Source organism: Brachycentrus maculatus, unplaced genomic scaffold, assembly GCF_059751285.1.
Source record: "Brachycentrus maculatus isolate JH-2025_06_01 unplaced genomic scaffold, ASM5975128v1 h1tg000633l, whole genome shotgun sequence".
In the NCBI taxonomy this organism is placed as follows: Eukaryota; Metazoa; Arthropoda; class Insecta; order Trichoptera; family Brachycentridae; genus Brachycentrus; species Brachycentrus maculatus.
The window spans coordinates 108,064-129,866 of NW_028281369.1; the positions used below are offsets into that span (position 1 = coordinate 108,064).

General features: G+C 32.0%; 1 long non-coding RNA gene across 1 annotated transcript in view; it reads right to left on the minus strand.

Annotated features, from left to right (window-relative positions):
- The window catches only part of LOC148300917 (uncharacterized), a 40,850-nt gene that overhangs the window by 1,785 nt on the left and 17,262 nt on the right, over positions 1-21,803 (minus strand). The window lies entirely within an intron of this gene.

Below are 21,803 nucleotides of genomic sequence, written 5' to 3' on the forward strand. Positions count from 1 at the left end.
CCATGCGAGTAGTGCGTCCGCCTCCGTAGTGTAATGGTTAGAACGCTCGGCTACCAGCCCAGGGTGATATTGAATAAATATTAGAGTGAAAAATATTTATCTGATCCCCCTGGGAATCGAACCCGGGGCCTCCAGTACGATAGCCCAGCATGCTGACCATTACACTACGGAGGCGGACAAGTGATCAATTAGTCCTGTGATTACCCAAACTTCCATATTCTCATTTATCTATGTTGAAATGTCAAAAATATGTACTTTTCTTTAAAAAATATATTCCTTGTAATTTTTTCCAGTCCCAATTCGCTCACTCCTTTCAACAACGTCGTATATCAAAATCAAAAAATTAAAACTACAATTTTTTTTAAAGTGAAATATTTGTGTTATTATTATTTACACAAATATTTCAATTTCATACTATTTCTGTGAGCCGAAGCGGCTCATTATTAGAAATAGGTATCAAATTGTGGGTTCGAACCGAGAAACTCTGACTTGAGAGTCCGCGACACTAACCACGGGACCACAGCCCGACAATATAACGTTGATATTATATTAAAGTAAATATTTTTTTTTTCAATATCGATTACATTATCCACCCTTTTGCTTGTCTCGGTAAGTACTCACTCAATCGACAATCGATCGCTTATCTGGCCATCTCTACGGGTGTCTAATTTTGGCGCCAGCTGTCAAGGACCTGTCGCCATTCTGTTTGTTTTCCCGCCGATTCTCACTTCTCCGTTGTTGACCTAATTGCGACCAATTAAGAAGACTAGACTGGGGTCGCGTTTCAAAGGCGGAAAACCCATCGACAAAAATTTTTTATTTCTGCACAATTCGCTCACTCCTTTCAACAACGTCATATATAAAAAAACTTGTTTTTTCAGGAGATTGTTTTTAAAGTTTAAAAATATTATAAATTGTATTAAAAATTAATATCAAGCCACTTATTGAACTTTTTATTGTGCAACAGATATTTTTAGGTAAAACCTGAAGGTTTTTTCTCCATTTGAAAAATATTTAGTATATTTAAAAAAAATAATTAAACAATACCTCTTCTTCAACATGCAAAACAACACTTTCTACCCTGTAGCGGGTAAATATTAAGTTAAAAATATGCCACTTTTGCTGGGATATAGTACAATTTCTGGGCATTCTGATAACATGCACAATTGAAAATCGCCGATTTTTGATATATGACGTTGTTTTTTATATATATCGTTAGCGATATTTAAACGAGGTATCTTAGCAATTCAACCAGCTGCCTGAAGAACCTTGTGATAGCAAAATAAATATTATGTTATTTATCAAACTATAAATAAGCTTATCATATTTCTGTTTTCTTTGCCTTTCGCGATACCTTTTTCTTGACTCAAATTGCATATTTTACCCTGTCTTGTTTATTTTATAATGTTATTAAGTCTCTTTTAGTCAATTTTACTGAGCTCCGAGTTTACCTCTTGAATATATATATTTTTTTGTCAGCTGGAGTGTCCCTTAGTGATAAAATAAAGAATTCACCCATTCGTGGAAGCTTGGCTGTAACAGGCATCAATAGAAAGGTATAGGAAATTGAGATGGTATGGGCACATAGGATGCAGAGAACCTGATCATATTGTGAACCAGGCAATCGCCATGGATCTCCCTCGAAAAACATCTAGAGAAAGACCAAAGAATTCATGGATGCTACAGAAAGATAACATGATTCGAAGCCATGGCCTAGGTGATGTTGTTCATGATGAAAGTTCCTACAACCTGAGAACGAGGAAAGCTGATCCCGACAGTATACAAAGACGATAAGATGGAGTTAAAAAGATATTCCGATCATTAACCAATTATTTTCTTCCATTTTTTTTATCAGGAAACACGTGCGTAGATAGCTGAGTAGGTACTTTTATAAAATCGAATAATTACACAGTACATTAAACGACCTGTCAATAGCCTAACGGTCGCTGCCGGTCCCGAATATTCAAAATTCAAATTTGAAATTCAAATTAATTGTAACAATGACGCAACGCACAATGGCGGGACAATACGGGTTATGTAGTAGGTAGGTACTCTGCAGATGTGGAGGTCCTCACCAAAACGTTACATTTCCATTATAAATGGAAAAAATCCATTATAAAGTAATTGGGAATTCTAGCTTGTAAAATTGTCACGTTTTGGAGCGATTTAATGATTTCATATCGGTTTAACACAGGATAAGTCACGTTTTGTCGCAACTTTAATTAGAATTTAGATAGAATACAGTAAACAGATCAGATTTGCATTTAAATGGTTTTTTTGTACATTATTAGAAATAATTTTTTTGGGTGAAGACCTCCACAGTTGTGGTAGAAGTTCGGTACTCAGTAGTAATAGTGGTAGGTAGGTACTTAGTAGTTTTGGTAGGTACTTGGCAGGCAGGTACATCACTAATTCTGCGTGGGATCCGAAATTTGAATTTACGAACGGTGAACAGAAAAACCGACAAGACAAAATGGCGGATGGGAAATTATCATTATCGCTTTCTCGGATTAGGGTTATTTGATGACATTATTTTCTCTCGTGTCGCATTAAGGAATGACTGGGCGTTAATAACAAAGGCGGTATCTAGATAGATAAATTAAGCGTAGATAAAATTGACTAGTATTTATACCTAAAAACGCTGGCATTTGAAAATCAACAATAAAAGTTTAAACTAATAAGCAAATTAACTAATCAAAACGCCACTGCCCGCAGAAGTAGATAGAGAGAATTGAAAGCCACACCAATCCATTAGTATTAGTTTTGGTATTTTAAAAAAAAATCTTTTTTGTTACTTTATTATTTGTGTTCTAGTCTTTTTAACCTTAATCCCATGTCCCAAAATGAGAAATAGAAATTACTCATCGGGAATATTATATGTATATATGATTTATGTATGTAATAAGTTTTGAAATAAAATTAAAAAATAATAATAAATAAGTCTTTGCAGACAATCTCCTCCATTTCCACATTTATGCATTTCGTCATACATACCGGAAAAAATTTAAAAATAGAAATACAAATAAGAAATTAAAAATTAAATCTTTTGCTTAGTAATTTATATATCAAACCCTATACGCGGCCGATGGTGCATAGGGCACTGCATCATATAAACGCAACAGTATACAAAGAAATTGATAAAACGGGCACAAATATGTATCAAGACTGGCGGCAGCCACTGGAAGAATATCATCTTTTCCATATTATTTTTTGACATCTCATCAAAGATGAAGACGACTATGGAAGTCTGGGCATTTACGGGGCTGACGACCGTCAAAAATAATATAAAAGATAACTCCTATAATTAATGATAATCCAGATTTGTGAAGAAGTATGTGGACACATAAAATATTTTAAATCATATTTTCCACTTAACAGAAAAAAAAATTAAAGGTACAAATTAAAATTTCCATCACATAAAAGTTATTAAAAAACAAAATTGGATTATTAATTTAGCGCTACGCTAAACCTGTTTGTATATTGCCGCTGTCTAGTACACTAATGGCAAATATGATTGACGTACGACGCCATTTGGAAAATTTATAAAATCATTTGATAGGGTGATTAATATTGCGCCGCCATGTATGTGTGTATGTATGTAGATCGGTGGAATTTAATAAGGCGAGGGGGTGGAAATGTGGCGCCACGTAGTCTGCACAATGTACACTTTATAGTATGTACATATATGGTATACTCAGGGTACGCTATGACCCAACATGACCCAGAAGCGAAGTTCTTCAACCCTGCACTGCTACTTTTATTACATCTGTTTTATAGTCTCCATCCACCACCCTCTGCGCTTCCTCATCTTGGCTCTTAGCTAATGCATTCTGTAATAATATTGACCCAAATTTACATGGATCAAGAAGTATTCCGAGAATACCTCTTCCGTCTTAAAATTACAGAAAACTCTACTCGTGAATGTGACGAGATGATAACCAGATAAGAAAAATTAAGAGCTTCACATAGAGCTCACTCCTTTTAACAACGTCAAATATCAAAAATGGTCAATTTTCAGTTGTTCATGTTTTCATAATGCCCAGAAAATGTACTATATCCCAGCAAACGCGGCATATTTTTAACTTAATATTTACCCGCTACAGGACAGAAAGTGTTGTTTTTGCATTTTGAAGAAAAGGTATTGTTTAATTATTATTTGCAATATACTAAATATTTTTGAAATGGAGAAAAAACCTCCAGATTTTACGTAAAAAGATCTTATGCACAGTAAAAAGTTCAATTAGTGGCTGGATATTTATTTTTAATTCATTTTATTATATTTTTAAACTTTAAAAATGATCTGAATAATCAAGTTTTTTGATATTTTATTTATTGTTTCGGCATTAACTTTGTGGTAAGACATGTTACAATGATTAATGAAAACACTTGTTTTTTACCACTTGAGTAAAAAACAAGTGTTTTCTTTAATCATTGTAAGTTTTTTTATGTATGACGTTGTTGAAAGGAGTGAGCGATCTCCTGAAAAATCAAGTTTTTTTTTATATATGACGTTGTTGAAAGGAGTGAGCGAAGTGTCAATGGCCTCCTACTGCAAAACGTAATACAAAGTAATAATGCGGTTACGTCTAAAAACACTGAATTGCGAGTTATGGTGGTATGCAGTTGGTTTTATGGGGTTACTAACATACATAGATTACATGTGAAATGCACCCTCGTAACCCAGATACCAGATGCATGGGTCATTTTCTACCCAGCCAACGGAACTCAATGGAATGCAATGTTTTGCATATTAATTCCACATCGTGACTGCATTGAATTTTCTTATTCTTCTTCGTAGTTATTTTTTTTAAAAAATCGGGCATTCTCTAAAATAATTATCTATTAAGTTCACAATGGTCAGTACTGATATCAAAATTATGTTTTTAAGAATTGTTTCCGCCTTAAATAGGTCGATTTTTTTACAAAGTCAAAGGTTATCTACGTTTATTTACGTATAATTTAAAAATTGTTAACCAATTTGAGTATTGCATAATAAGAAATATAATTAACTAACCAACTAACCATCACGCCGCTTCCCCGTAGGGGAAGGCAGAGAGAATAGAACGCCATACCACTCTGTCTTTGCAAACATTCAACGCCTCTTCCGCGTTCATGCATCTTCTCATATATACCCGCCGATTGTTACGACTCCTAACCTGACCACTTTCACGTATTTGGCATACCTGATCGTATTCCAAGTATACATATCATTTAAATATTTTAAATATTTGATCGTCCCAAGTTTTCCTCGGTCTTCCTATGCTCCTATCTTACTACATTCGCCTCACAAATTTGGTTTACTGATCTTTCTTCACTCACTCGACACCCGCCGTGGCATAGGAGTCGGAATAATCGGCTGTTATATGTTTATGCTATGTATGAATGTGGAAGAGGAAAAAATGGTTTTGCGAAGACAGAGTAGTGTGACGTTCTATTCTCTCTGGCTGCCCCTGCGGGGAGCGGCGTTACGGTTAGTTAGTGTAGTTGATTTACAGGATCGATTCAATAATTAAAAGCCAATTGATCGAACATAAGACTGAGCACTAACCCTCTTTGAAGACAACTAAATTACTGGTTACATAGACTCGTGACGCCATACAGAAACAGGGCTGCCACAAATGGCATTGAGTGTATAAGTTTTGTATTTTAGGGTCATACTTTAACTTAATTGACAAGAAAGTATTCTTTTACAACATTTTGAGTGTGTCCAAATACTTGTTCACAAATCTGGATTATCTCCAATCATAAATATAAATTTAAATAATAAATATTAAATCCCTTACCGCACCCCAATGGTGCATAGGGCACTGCTTCATATAAACGCAGTGTTATCTCGATCGATTACACATGAAGGAAAGGTGATCAGCTCTCCACTTCAGGTACCAGTTCAGTGTAATATTGAATAAATATTAGAGTGAAAAAATCACTTTTATTTATTAAACCCCCCTAGGAATCGAACCCAGGACCTCCAGAACGGTAGGAGAGCATGCTGACCATTACACTACGGAGGCGGACGCCAATTATAGGAGTTATTTTTCATTTAATTAACTGGTCAAATTATAAGCTAAAATGATAAAAATGAAAATAATATTTTCTGTCGTTTCTCATGTGTGTGATTATAATACAGGATTTGGACCTCACATACTAATATGTATAAGAGTTTCAGCTCAATAAAAAGCTTCTTTTCATCTCACCAATAGATGTTTTTTTAATGCAAAAACGATGTTTTAAAAAGAAAAAAAAATATTACGTAAAATGTGATATGGATTTAGGGAAAAATTACGAATACCGGGCTTTTCCGAGAGTATGGACGTAAATGAACGTCGGTCCGAATTTTCTTTAAAGAAGTATGGATGTTAATGAACGTCGAAGTCCGTCTGTCAGTTAGTATGATGTAACTTGTATAGCACGGCTGTCCAAACTCAAAACACAGTAAGGGACTTTTTTTTTGTAGTACGTTTTTTTGCATTTTTGGACTAAGTAGATTCTACTTAGTCCAAAAATGCAAAAAAACGTACTACAAAAAAATGTTCCTTACTATGTTTTAAGTTAGAACAGCCGAGCAATGACATGACTGTGGATATGTCTGTAATTTTGTCAAAATTTAAAAATATTTCGAAGAGATGTTTTTTTTAATATTTTGACATAGTTTCTATCTTCATAATACATCAATTAAATGAAGATATATTTTTTCATGCAAAAAGAACCCATTTCTCAAAGAAAGTCGGACATCAATTTTTGTAATCCCGAAAAGGTTAAATGCGTATGTAAGGTCTGTTTAGGCATATATTGTAGTTTTTTTACTGTCATGAGTTGTAATTTGATGAATATTTCTCTAAGGAAAGTCTGCGATTTCTTTAAGCTTTTTCGTTGGCAGCCCTGAACGCAAAGCTATACGAAATGTCTCAATACGCTCGGAGTCCGGACAATGGGTTTGAGTAATTTATCGAGAGGTGGAAGGGAACAAAGCCTCCATGCAACACAATCCTCCGACAACTCGGACTTTTATTGCTTTCCACATTCTACATTATTCGTGTGTGAATTACGACCCGACTGCGTCATACGCGGACGTGTATGAGGGTCCTACGATCCGTGCTGTACCTCTAAAGCATATAATATAAACATATAGTCATTGTTTTCGGGGTTTTACGACAAGCGGACGAACATTCTCCGAAGCATACCATCTAGAACAAAGGAATGACGAATTCATTATGAAAAGCAATAAAGTATACTATTTGACTACCAATTTCCAATATGCAGAATTTATTCTCAGCACCTAATATAAATATGTAAAAAAAAAAAAGATTTTCAGAAAATCGAAATTTCCTTATTATATTTAAACATGGAAGTAATATATATTATAAGTGTAAAAAATGACTGAATGCATTTATGTTTATTTTATTACCAAGTAAAAGTGACTTAAATGCCCCCCTGAACATTTTACATTTATATATATATATATATATATATATATATATATATATATATATATATATATATATATATATATATATATATATATATATATATATATATATATATATATATATATATATATATATATATATATATATATATATATATATATATATATATATATATATATATATATATATATATATATATATATATATATGTATAAATATATATATATATATATATATATATATATATATATATATATATATATATATATATATATATATATATATATATATATATATATATATATATATATATATATTAGAATTTAATAAACCCTGATGATGACAAGGTTCTTGTCGAAACCGGTAGGTTAAAGTATATCTTACTTATAATAAAAAAGTGGTTAAAAAAAACTTCTTTAATTTTATAAAGTTTATAAAATGTGCCACAAAGTATCTGCGAAAAACATTCAAGAAAAGGGTTTTTAATATTTATTTTATTTTTATTTATTATAATTATTTATTGTTATTTAAACTTCATGTACAGAAAATACAAAAGTACATTGGAGGGCTTATTGCTAAAAAGCAATATCTTCTAACCAACCAAACCAGTTAACATGAATACAAAATATCTTATAATATAAGATATTTTATATAAATATATTATATTTATCGTCTGAAAATTGTTATGTTAAATGCTGAATTGTATTGTTATCTCATCAATGATAAAGAAATTTTTAACATGGAAGCATGGGCTTAAGGACTGTCATTGTTATGTAATAAAATGTTGATATATAATGTGTATCGGTATTTTATTACATAAAAATGAATGTATATTGTACATAGCTCGCAAGTAGATAGAAATCCATTATTTCTGAACCAATTTTTGACATAAAACCGATAAGATAAAACATATCATATCAGACACATAGATATATTGTATCGATTTAGTAGATAATATATAAAAATATCTCATTTTTTGTTTCGGCATTAACTTTGTGGTACAATGTTACAATGATTAAAGAAAAAAAAATCCAAAAAACACGAATTCTAATAATAATTTATTGAATAATATATTGTTTCAAAATTCTTCACCATTGCTTTCCATTTTTCTTTTGTTTTCAAACTCCGTCCCTTGACTAACCCCTTCCCCTTACTTTCCCCTCTCCTTATTTATAGAACAATTTTATATTTTATATTTTAGTTACTATACAGACCTGAATAATGGAAGTTTAACTTCTGAAACATGTAGTCTATGATAAAACTCAAGTGGTAAAAAACGAAGTGTTTTCTTTAATCATTGTAAAAATATCTAATTTATACCGTTGCTGGTTTGTTTATCAAAAGACCCATTACTTAAGTGAAAACCTCTAAATGGAATGTAATTTTTTGTAATATTATCATATTTTGTTATTTTTGTTAAATATTCTGTTGGCATTCCAGTAAAATAAGGAATGATATAAAAAAAAATATTTACAACATTTTGAGTGTGTACCAAATACTTGTTCACAAAATCTGGATTATCTACAATTACAGGAGTTATTTTCATATTATTTTTAACATCTCATCAAAGATGAAGAAGAATATGGAAGTCTGGGCATTTACGGGGCTGACGACCGTCATAGACTGGTTTAAGTGATCAATTTACACACGTGTAACATTCACCAATTCTACCCATTATTGACAACCACACTACTCAAATTCTTGGAAGTTCTATATATATATATATATATATATATATATGAACCAATTTAGAAACCTTGTTCTTGAATCACTAGAACTTCACTAGAGACATCTATTGGTGAGATGTAAAGAAGCTTTTTATAAAGCAGAAACTCTTATATTAGTATGTGAAGTCCGAATCCTGGATTATAATCACACACATGAGAAACGCCAGAAAATACCATTTACATTTTTATTATTAAGCTTATAATTTGACCAGATAATTTATTTACAACATTTAAGTGTGTCCAAATACTTGTTCACAAAATCTGGATTATCTCCAATTACAGGAGTTATTTTCATATTATTTTTTGACATCTCATCAAAGATGAAGAAAAATATGAAAGTCTGGGCATTCACGGGGCTGACGACCGTCATAGGCTGGTTGAAGTAATCACCTAAATGCCCAGACTTCCATATTCTTCTTCATCATTGATGAGATGTTAAAAATAAAATTAGATAAAACGAATTTTTAAAAAAGACGTGTCGAAATTTAAGATTTAAAATGATCTCTTTAAAGTGCATTATTGGACCCATTTTCCCGCGTTTTCCGCCGTTGTCTGAGCGAGAAGGAAGACGGTTTTGTTGAAAATTTACAAAAGAAGAAAAGAGAGAGAACTATGACCATTATAGAATCCAAGATGTCTGTCGCATTCGTGTGCTATTTCCAAATAGTTTACGAAAACATGCAGCGGAATGTCTCTGCGTTTGTTCCGCATTCTTCTATTAATAAAAAATAAAAAATAAACTAACTAAATAAATTAGGTGTGGGCAGAGAGAATGAAACGCCACACTAATTTGTATTTGCAAACAATATACGCCTCTTCCACATTCATGTCCGCCTCCGTAGTGTAATGGTCAGCACGCTCGGCTACCGTTCTGGAGGTCCTGGGTTTGATTCCCAAGGGGGGTAAAATAAATATAAGTGATTTTTCACTGTCATATCTATTCAATATTACCCTGGACTGGTACCTGAAGCGGAGGGCTGATCACCTTTCCTTCATGTGTAAACGATCAAGATAACACTGCGTTTATATGACGCAGTGCCCTATGCACCATTGGGGTGCGGATAAGGGTTTTATTATTATTTTATTATCCGCATTCATGCATCTCCTCATACACACCCGTCGATTATCTCGACTCCCGACCTGACCACGCTGAACAAGTATTTAAAATACTTGATCGTGACAAGCTTTCCTCGGTCTTTCTCTGCTTATATTTTGAACTAAATTCGCATCATAAATTTGTATTACTATTATTTCTTGTTATTGTCCGCCTCCGTAGTGTAATGGTCAGCACGCTCGGCTACCGTTCTGGAGGTCCCGGGTTCGATTCCCAAGGGGGGTAAAATCAATATAAGTGATTTTTTCACTGTAATATTTATTTAATATTACCATGGACTGGTACCTGAAGCGGAGGGCTGATCACCTTTCCTTCATGTGTAAACGATCAAGACAACACTGCGTTAATATGACACAGTGCCCTATGCACCATTGGGGTGCGGATAAGGGTTTTATTAAAATTATTAATTATTATTATTTCTTGACTCATTCGATTCACAGGCCCAAATCATCTCAACACACCTTTATTTAATTAAAATGTAACTTTGTTTTAAAATCACTTGTATATTTTATTATAACTTAATTATTATCGGTTTCGAAGCTCGATAAAGAAGCGATTAGCTTCGAAACCGGTGATAATTAAGTTATAATAAAATATTTATAATGATTTTAAAACGATGTTACATTTTAATTATTAAATGGAAAATCACAAAGTTAGTGCTTCAAATATAAACAACTTTATTAATTTAATATTTTTAATGTGTCCAAATACTTGTTCACAAATCTGGATTATCTCCAATTATTTGAGTTATTTTTCATATAACCAATAGATATCAAAGTTCTAATGATTCAAGAACAACGTTTCGAAATTGGTTCATATATCGTTCACTCCTTTCAAGAACGTCATAAATCAAAAAACTTGATTTTTCAGGAGAATGATTTTAAAGCTTAACAATATAATTCAATGTATTCAAAATAAATATCAAGCCGCTTTTTGAACTTTTTATTGTACAACAGATCTTTTTAGGTAAAACCTGAAGGTTTTTTCTCCATTTGGAAAATATTTAGTATCCTTAAAAAAATAATTAAACAATATATTTTCTTCAAAATGCAAAAACAACACTTTCTGCCCTGTAGCGGGTAAATATAAAGTTAAAAATATGCCTCTTTGCTGGGATATAGTACATTTTCTGGGCATTCCGAAAACATGCACGACGATTTTTGATTTATGACGTTCTTGAAAGGAGTGAGCGATATGTGTATAGAACATCCAAGAAATTGAGTAGTGTGGTTGTCAATAATGGGTAGAATTGGTGAATGTGATCACTAAACCAGCCTATGACGGTCGTCAGCCCCGTTAATGCACAAAATTCCATATTCTTCTTAATCTTTGATAAGATGTCTAAAAATAATATTAATCAATTATGCTTATCTCAGCCTTGCATTCTTTCCTTATATCGACATTCGTACATCTATCATACATCGTTTTGCCGCACTGAGAGATCGCATTACGACTGCACTCAGTCTACTTTCATCCTACTTTTCCCAACTCCATACTTCACTTCTATACATCAAAAACTTATGAAAGTTTCATTAAATGATTCGGCAGTTACTTTGTAGTAATATCTATGCATTTTAATCTTAAGCATTACTTGGTAATTCAATATTTCTTTAAAAATCTATTGGGACACGTGTTTCATTGCATTCTGCATTATTTTCGGTGTTTAAAAACGATTCGAAATGCATTGAGACACGTGTCATAATACATTTTAAGAAATACCGGTATTTATCAAGTAAAAAATAAATAAATAAACTTATCTTAATACATTTCGGACGAGTATTTTTTACATCTGCGGACTGCTGGTGACTGGATTTGATAATTATGTACATATAGAAAAGACCTTAATAACGAGATGGGTATTTAATAATCATATAAAAACATTGGATAATTCCTTCTTTTCTGCTTTTGAAACAAGGCTGGCGTAGAAGGTAAAAATACCCTTCCCGTCCTTAAGCATCAATCGACCGAACGGATAGAAATACCTTTCCCGTCCTTAGTATGAAAAGTATGACTTGTCAAGTTTTTCAAAAGCTTGGTAATTTTGTCTTGGTATGAAAAGTATGAATTGTCATTTTTTTTAAAAACATCGACAGATTATAGTGGTTATTTTGTACGTACGCTTTGATATCCGGCATTGAATTGGCGACACGCTGTCCCCATATCCGCATCAAATAAAGTCAATAACTCAAATAAATCCGCATACTGCAGGGTGCAAGCAATTCGCTTTGCCAAGTTAAGCCATCGCATGCCCTCCCCGCGTTGGCTTACTGACTTCTCCCTGCGTAACGAGGGATGGTTTTGCAACCATAGTTATTAAAATATAAAGTGCTGCTTTAGAAACACAACCCTTGATGGTAACTAGTTATACGAACTAAGAGTTGTGATATTTTAGGATAGAAATGTTAGGTAAGTTGAGTGTGTCCAAATACGTGTTTAAAATTCTGGGTTTTCGCCATTTTGAAGCTGTTTTTACATTTACAAATGTAAAAATAACAGATATAATCTAGTATTCGGACCTCACATACAAATGAAAGAGTTTCTGCTCAATAAAAACTTCTTTCATCTCACCAATAGATATCTCTAGTGATGCAAGCACGATGTTTCGAAATCTAATTATATATATATATATATATATATATATATATATATATATATATATATATATATATATATATATATATATATATATATATATATATATATATATATACATATATAAAACTTTTAACAATTTGAGAAGTGTGGTTGTCAATCATGGGTAGAATTGGTGAATGGTACACGTATGTAAAGTGATAACTTAAACCAGCCTATGACATTCATAAGCACCGTAAATGCCCAGACTTCCATATTCTTCTTTATATGTTGTTATGTCAAAAAATCATATGAACTAAGATTTATGGCTAAAATTAGAAATTCGGGTTCCAAATTAAACGAAGATTGTTTGCAAAGACATTGGTGTGGCGTTTTTTTTCTGCCTACCCCTGCGGAGAAACAGCGCGATGATTGGTTAGTGTTTGAAGTATCGACAAGTCAATTAATTAATTTAATTTTAAAAATCTATAATTGAACTAAATTTTAAGGCTAAGAGTAGAAATTCGAGCCCCAAATTATAAACTGTTCCCTCGGTGAGTAATAAAATTAATGGATTGTACATTTTGGGGGACCGTGCCGGGATACGAGTATGTGGGAGAGGCATGGTGACCCCGTACGAAAATCGTATTATTTTTTATATCACTTATGCATTTCCATAGAGTACATTTGTATTGTTGACTGAAGGAGAGTCATGTATGCAATAAAGTAAGTGAACTGAGATCGTAAAATACGGAGATTGATCGTAAACTGTTATTAATAGAGTCGTTTAGAGTTTTAGAGTTATGGGTATGAAAAAATATTCGTATTACTTAGTAAACTACATCAGTGGTAAGCAAACTTATTAGATAAAAAGCCTAATATATTTTTTATAAATTTTTTCAAATATTTTTTTTATCGATTTCGCGTTTGATTTCTAGAACTCCATAATTTATATTTTAAATGTTAAAATCGAACACTGATTTTTTAGGGTAAGTTGTACATTTTATACAATTAACTTATATTTTTATAGTTTGATAAACTAAGTCGTATATTTTTATACAATTTACTTATATTTTTATAGTTCGATAAACTAAGTTGTATATTTTTATACAATTTACTTATATTTTTATAGTTCAATAAACTATATTGTATATTTTTATACAATTTACTTTTATTTTTATAGTTCAATAAACTAAGTTGTATATTTTTATACAATTTACTTATATTTTTATAGTTCAATAAACTAAGTTGTATATTTTTATACAATTTGCTTATATTTTTATAGTTTAATAAACTAAATTGTATATTTTTATACAATTTACTTATATTTTTATAGTTTGTAACTTTTTAATTTACTTATATTTTGAATGTTTTTTCTCCATTTGAAAAATATTTATTATATTTGAAATAATAGTTAAACAATACCTTTTCTTTAAAATGCAAAAACAACACTTTCTGCCCTGTAGCGGGTAAATATTATGTTAAAAATATGTCGCTTTTGCTGGGATATAGTACATTTTCTCGGCATTCCGAAAACATGAACAACTGAAAATTGACGATTTTTGATACATGACGTTGTTGAAAGGAGTGAGCGATATGTGCATTCCACTATGACTTTCTACTTCCGAAATAGCTCCCCCAAATTAATTAAAAATATATATTACAATCGGAGCAATTATGAACAATTTCCGAGTGCCATAAATGATACGCATGTAAATTCATAGCCGAAATTTAAAACAGTAACCGCAATAAAGTTCTGTGAGATAAAATGGAGATATAATCGTAATAAAAAAAAAATTATCTGTCTACCCCTGCCCCTACTTGATGGTAGAAGAAATAGTAGCAGTAGTAGTAATAGTATTAATATATATATATAGTTTTTCAAACCCTTATCCGCACCCCAATGATGCATAGGGCACTGCATCATATAAACGCAGTGTTATCTTGATCGTTAACACATGAAGGAAAGGTGATCAGCCCTCCGCTTCAGGTACCAGTCCAGGGTAATATGGAATAAATATTAGAGTGAAAAAATCATTTATATTTATTTGACCCCCCTGGGAATCGAACCCGGGACCTCCAGAACGGTAGCCGAGTGTGCTGACCATTACATTACGGAGGTGGACATATATATGTAGTAGTAATTGTAATCATCTCACCAATAGATGTCTCTAGTGAAGTTCTAGTGATTCAAAAAAAATGTTTCAAAATTGTTTCATATATATATTTATATAGAACTTCCAAGAAATTTTATTAGTGTGGTTGTCAATAATGGGTAGAAATGGTGAATGTTACACGTGTGTAAAGTGACCACTTAAATCAACGTATGACGGTCGTCAGCCCCGTAAATGCCCAGACTTCCATATTCTTCTTCATCTTTGATAAGATGTCAAAAAATAGGAGTAGTAGTAGTTTTACTAAGTTTGATACTTTCAGTAACTTTATGCAGTTTGGGCGACAGTCCATAGTTAACTTTCGTTTTGAAATCTTTCAACCCATTGTTTCTCTGCATAGAAAAAATAACGCGTTTTCGTCATCTATGTTGAGATGTATAAAAATAATATGAAAAATAAATAAAAAGCATTATAAATTTGTGGTATGCTTTGTATGATATAAAACTCTCCTTACCTACATTTCAAATGTGTCCAAATACTTTTTAATAAATCTGGATCATCTCCAATTATAGGAGTTATTTAAATAACTTCTATAATTGGATATAATACAGATTTGTGAACAAGTATTTGGACACACTCAAAATGTTGTCATCAAATTAACTGGTAAAATTATAAGCTAAAAATAATAAAATGAAAATGATATTTTCTGTCGTTTCTCGTGTATGTGATTATAATCCAGGATTCAGACCTCACATACAATTTAAAGCATTTCTGCTTAATAAAAAGCTTCTTTCATCTCACAATAGATGTCTCTAGAAAAATTCTAGTGACTCAAGCACAATGTTTCGAAATTGGATCATATAAATAGAGCTTCCAAGAATTTGAGTAGTGTGGTTGTCAATCATGGATAGAATTGGTGAATGTTACACGTGTGTAAAATGATCAGCCAGCCTTTGACGGTCGTAAGCCCCGTAAATGCCCAGACTTCCATAATATTCGTCATCTGTGTTGAGATGTCAAAAAATAATATTTATTTATTTATTTTATTTATTTATTTATTGAACGGCTGAAGCCTTTAAAGTAATACATATATACAGTATCTAATATGAAAAATAACTCCTATAATTGTGAGATAATCCAGATTTGTGAACAAGTATTTGGAAACACTCAAAATGTTGTAATTAAATAACGCGTCGCTATATTCGCTTCACCCACGTCATTTAGCCCTTTCAAATGCTTAAAAAAACAATTTCTCCAGCCGAAAATTGACTGAACAAAAAAGCCCTGTAAATGGGCATTAATTTGTTGAAAAATGTTTGCTTTTGGAATTCCCCTACAGCGTTCCGCCCTCTAGCATAGACAAGGGTGTGCCTGCGAAGCGCTAGCCCTAGACCTTTATATTTATTAGTGTGGCACTATGAAAATAAATGGGGCCCTTCCCACAGCAAGCACGCCGAATTCCAGTCTTGTCAGTATAAATTGAACCATGACAGAACACGGAACAGACTAATGCTTTTGCTGTGTCAACTATACGGCGAAGAACTTGTACTAAATTTGTCTGTATTGAGTTTCTGCCTCCCTGTGCTATCTTGAACAGCTCCTGAACACTTTACATTCGCAATCGGACAGTTCGCTCACTCCTTTCAAGAACGTCACATATAAAAAAATCATCAATTTTCAGAATGCCTCGAAAATGTACTGTTCCCCAGCAAAAGTGTCATATTTTTAACTTAATATTTACCTGCTACAGGGTAGAAAGTGTTGTTTTTACATTTTGAAGAAAATGTATTGTTTAATTAATTTTTTCAAATATACTATATATTTTTCAAATGGAGAAAAAACATTCAGGTTTTACCTAAAAAGATCTGTTGCATAGTAAAAAGTTCAATAAGTGGCTTGATACTTATTTTTAATACATTTTATTATATTTTTAAACTTAAAAACGATCTCCTGAATAATCAAGTTTTTTTTAAAATATATGACGTTGTTGAAAGGAGTGAACGAGTTGTCATCTCTCAATGCCTAATCTATTGTAACTCTAAGAATTTTATAAAATAAAATAACTTTGTTTTAACCACTTTTTATTGGTACAATTTTTCTAACCGGTTTTGACAAGAACCTTGTCATCATCAGGGTTTATGAACTAATTCTAAAACACTGAAATACTCATAGTTAGGTTATAGTTAATTACCCTTCCCTTACGATGCCAAAAACTTCCACGCACTCTGCACACCATATGAAAATATTTTATTAAACAAAGTTATTTTATTGGAATCGTCCAAAAATAGTATGAAGTATAGTTTAATATACTTATGTTAAAATAAAACAAAGTTGTTTTATTGGAATCGTCCAAAAACAGTATGAAATATTAGTTTTTAAAACAAAGTAGTTTTATTTTATAAAGTTTATAAAATGTGCCACAAAGTATCTGTGAAAAACATTAAGGAATCTCTAAGAATTGACTGCATACACGAATAAATGTGGGGTGGATGAAATTCCGATCCGTGATGGGAATCCTTTGCGATCCAAAAATCCCATCCAAATTAAAGGGAAAAGTCTACCAATAAATTGTCAGACCCGCACTCCTATACTGCTCCGAATGCTGGACGATATATAGCACCTTCTCTAGGCAACTAGAATCCGCTGAAATGTGAATGCTTAGATGGTCAGCGGGATTGTCCCTTAGAGACAAAATAAAGAGTTCACGCATTCATGGTAGCCTGGGTGAAACAGACATCAATAGTAAGGTAGAGGAAAGGCAATTGAGATGGTATGGGTATATAGGACGTAGAGAGCCCGAACATGTAGTTAACCAGGCAATATAAATGAATATTCCTTCAAAGTTATCTAGAGGAAGACCAAAAAAATCATGGATGCTGCAGAAAGATAACATGATTCGAAGGCATGGCCTAGGTGACGTTGTACAGGACAGAAAGACATATAACCTTAGGAAGAAGAGAGCTGACCCCAGCAGTCTACAGGGACAACAAGCTGGGATGTAGCCAGGAAGAAGAATTGACTGCATATATGGTATTTTTCATAACATACATCACCCATATAAAACATCTACTCAAATTTGTCCAGTTATCCTCTACTAAAGCCAGCCTTCTACAGAGCAAAAGGATTGGAACAGTGTATGGAAGATGTTCCTGCAGTCGGAATGAGTGTAAGGGAGCATTATTCATAGCATGGAGGTCAGACTGCTCCCTGAATGGTAGAACATATCGAAGTCAAACAGGAGAAAGTGACCAAGTGCATTGTTTTACAAAAACGTGATCATTGACTATTTGATATCTTACTAGCTTAATATTGTCCTGAAAAAATCCCAAAGGATTTTAAACTTGGAAGTATAATATATTGACTTGTTAAAAATGACTATCTGCATTGGTGTTTATTTTCTTGCCAAGCAAAAGTGACTTAAATGGCCCTGCTGAACATTTTACGTTTTGGTAGATGGTCACTTTCTCCTGTACGACTACGATATGTAGCATCGGCATTTATGAATGGATTCTGCTTATCTTTTATTACATTAATTTAACATGTAAAACATGTCATATCGAATGTTTCCAGCTAGTAAGATTATTTACGTTCTTTGCAAATATTATATATGGTAACACAAACACCGATAATAGCTTATTATTTCATGTAAACACACCTAAACCAATAATAGAAGAGATAACCTATGACATTCAATTGCGTGGCGTTACATCAACGTCAGGAAACAAACTTATCGTAGACACCATATTGCGTATTTAGTAGTTCAGTAAATAGGACAAAATATTCGTAAGGCTTCGTGAATGAAGACATGATATTGAATTTTTTTAAAGCTTATAATATAATAGTTTATATTTCTTGAATATTTTCCGCAGATACTTTGTGGCACACTTTATAAACTTTATAAAATGAACAACTTTGTTTTAACCATCTATTATATCGATTCCATTTGTAGCTCACAAGTTGCCGTCCGGAGTGGACGTGTTCGCTACGCAATGCTAAATTAAAAGCAACATTCAGGATTTTTAACTACAACAAAAAAGCAACATTTAGGATATGAACTACAAATACTGAGTGTTTTATTACCATACCACAAAGTTATCAATACTTTTAATGTACAAAATATAAACTACAAATATATAGGAATTTTTCAAATCACATTTTCATATGGTGTACGGAGTGCGTGAAAGTTTTTGGTATCGTAAGGGAAGGGCAATTAACTATAACCTAACTATGAGTATTTCAATGTTATATAATTAGTACATAAACCCTGAGGATGACAAGGTTCTTGTCGAAACCGGTTGGAAAAAGTGAACCAATAAAAAGTGGTTAAAAACAAAGTTGTTTAATTTTATAAAGTTTAATATTATATAAGCCCAAGAAATAACACTTTCCATTCCTCGCCATAACACATCATTCTTCAGTAAATCCTTCTGTATCCAAATGGACAGATTATGGAATGAATTGCCTTTCCTTGTAAAAAATGCACCTTCTCTAATTAATAACTTTTAAGAAACGTCCGAGACATTACTATTTATCATTAGAATCCTAACTAACTATCAAACCTCCCTTATCCCTTAGTTTTTCCCTCTACCTCCTTCCCTAAACTGCCTTTTTACTTTGCCCTCCTTATTATCATATTTTGTAATTTATATTTTCTTTAAATGTCAATTTGTAATTTATGTTTTATTACAACATTTTGAGTGTGTCCAAATACTTGTTTACAAAATCTGGATTATCTCCAATTACAGGAGATATTTTCATATTCTTTTTTGACATCTCATCAAAGATGAAGAAGAATATGGAAGTCTGGGCATTTACGGGGCTGATCACTTTACACACGTGTAACATTCACCAATTCTACCCATTATTGACAACCACACTACTCAAATTCTTGGAAGTTATGTATATATGAACCAATTTAGTAACCTTGTTCTTGAATCACTAGAACTCCACTAGAGACATCTATTGGTTAGATGTAAATGCCCAGACTTCCATATTCTTCTTCATCTTTGATGAGATGTCAAAAAATAATATGTTTTTTTAATGTTCAAGTACTATCTACCCTCTGATTGCAAACAGCTATATATGGTATCAAACGTTTTGATCAATATCACTAGTCTGTTTTTGGTTGGTTGAAAGATATTGCTTTTTAGCAATAAGTCCGCCAATGTACTTATTTCTTTTCTGTACATAAAGTTTAAATAAAATTAAAATAACACTGGCCAACAATGATTTCGTAACTGAAATTTTGATGACTGATTTGGACTAAGTTAATCGTTCTTATTCAAAGTGTATATGGTGACAAGCTTGTATCGCGTCAAGTTTTGATTTTACAGTCATATTATTGTTTGTATGGACCCCATACGTTGAAACCGTAATAGTGGTTGGTATCTAGACATGTTTTAGTCTAAGGTCTAAGGGATTAAAAAAAAATATTGGTAATTATGGAGTAGCAGTGGAAATATATTAACTAATATATGTAAAGTATATTAATACAGTTTTTTACCATATTTATTTTATTTATCCAGTGTTATTTATTCGTGGTTACCGACACCATCAGACAGGGTGATGTCGGTAACCACGAATATAGTTATTTTATTACATAAAATTCAGTTCCACCAAGAAATGTCAGTAAAAACTTATATATTGTAGTCGTACAGAAGAAAGTGACCAACTAACAAAACGTAAAATGTTCAGGAGTGCCATTTAAGTCACTTTTGTTGGCAAGAAAATAAACATCAATGCAGTTAGTCATTTTTACAAAGTCAATTTTTTATACTTCCAAGTTTAAAATCCTTTGGGATTTTTTCAGGGCAACATTAAGCTAATAAGATATCAAATAGTCAATGATCACGTTTTTTGTAAAAAAAAGCACTTGGTCACTTTCTCCCGTATGACTGTATGTACATTTAAGGAAATATGAATATAACGAAAAATCCCACATGGAAAATTTTTTAGAATTATTTTATACATATCGAAGATATTGCAGCTGCCCATAGGTTTTGAATGTTTGCTCGAGTTATGTAGTATTTATAGCTATGAGTTCAAGCAGTTCAAACTTGGTATTTTAAACTAAGGTTTTAAAAATATCTCCGTATTTCTAGCTTTGTTTTCAAAAAGCATTGCAATGCGTACAGCTGCATTATATATATATATATATATATATATATATATATATATATATATATATATATATATATATATATATATATATATATATATATATATATATATATATATATATATATATATATATATATATATATATATATATATATATATATTTATTTGGTACTGTTTTGATATTATCAATCATACTTTCATCGTTTGACATTAATAAATTGTGTAAACAACAATTTGAGTGTGTCCAAATACTTGCTTCCAAATCTGGACTATAATAACATAAGAAGAATATGGAAGCCATATTCTTCTTCATCTTTGATGAGTTGTCACAAAATAATATGAAATTATGTTAATTCGAAGTAGCTAAGGTGTTGATCATCCATTAAATTTCTCTTTCACATGCTGACGAAAACAGTAATTACGTCAAATTAAAAATTTAAAGTGACGCGTATTTTCGAGACGTCGGTCGTCCTTTAACGACTTTATCCGACTGTTGATTGAACCAAATTATGACAATTGTGAAGGATTAATTACTCTCCTCTTTATGACAGTGGAATAATTTCATAATTTCACCACGGGCATTTTCAGACGAGCAATTAAAAATCGCTTTTGAGATATTTTTACGAGTCTAACCCTTCACTCCAAGGATACACGTTTTTCTCAGTTTTTGGGTACATTTAGACGTACATACTTGACAGGCCAATGACAGCTAAAAATGTCCTTCAAATAC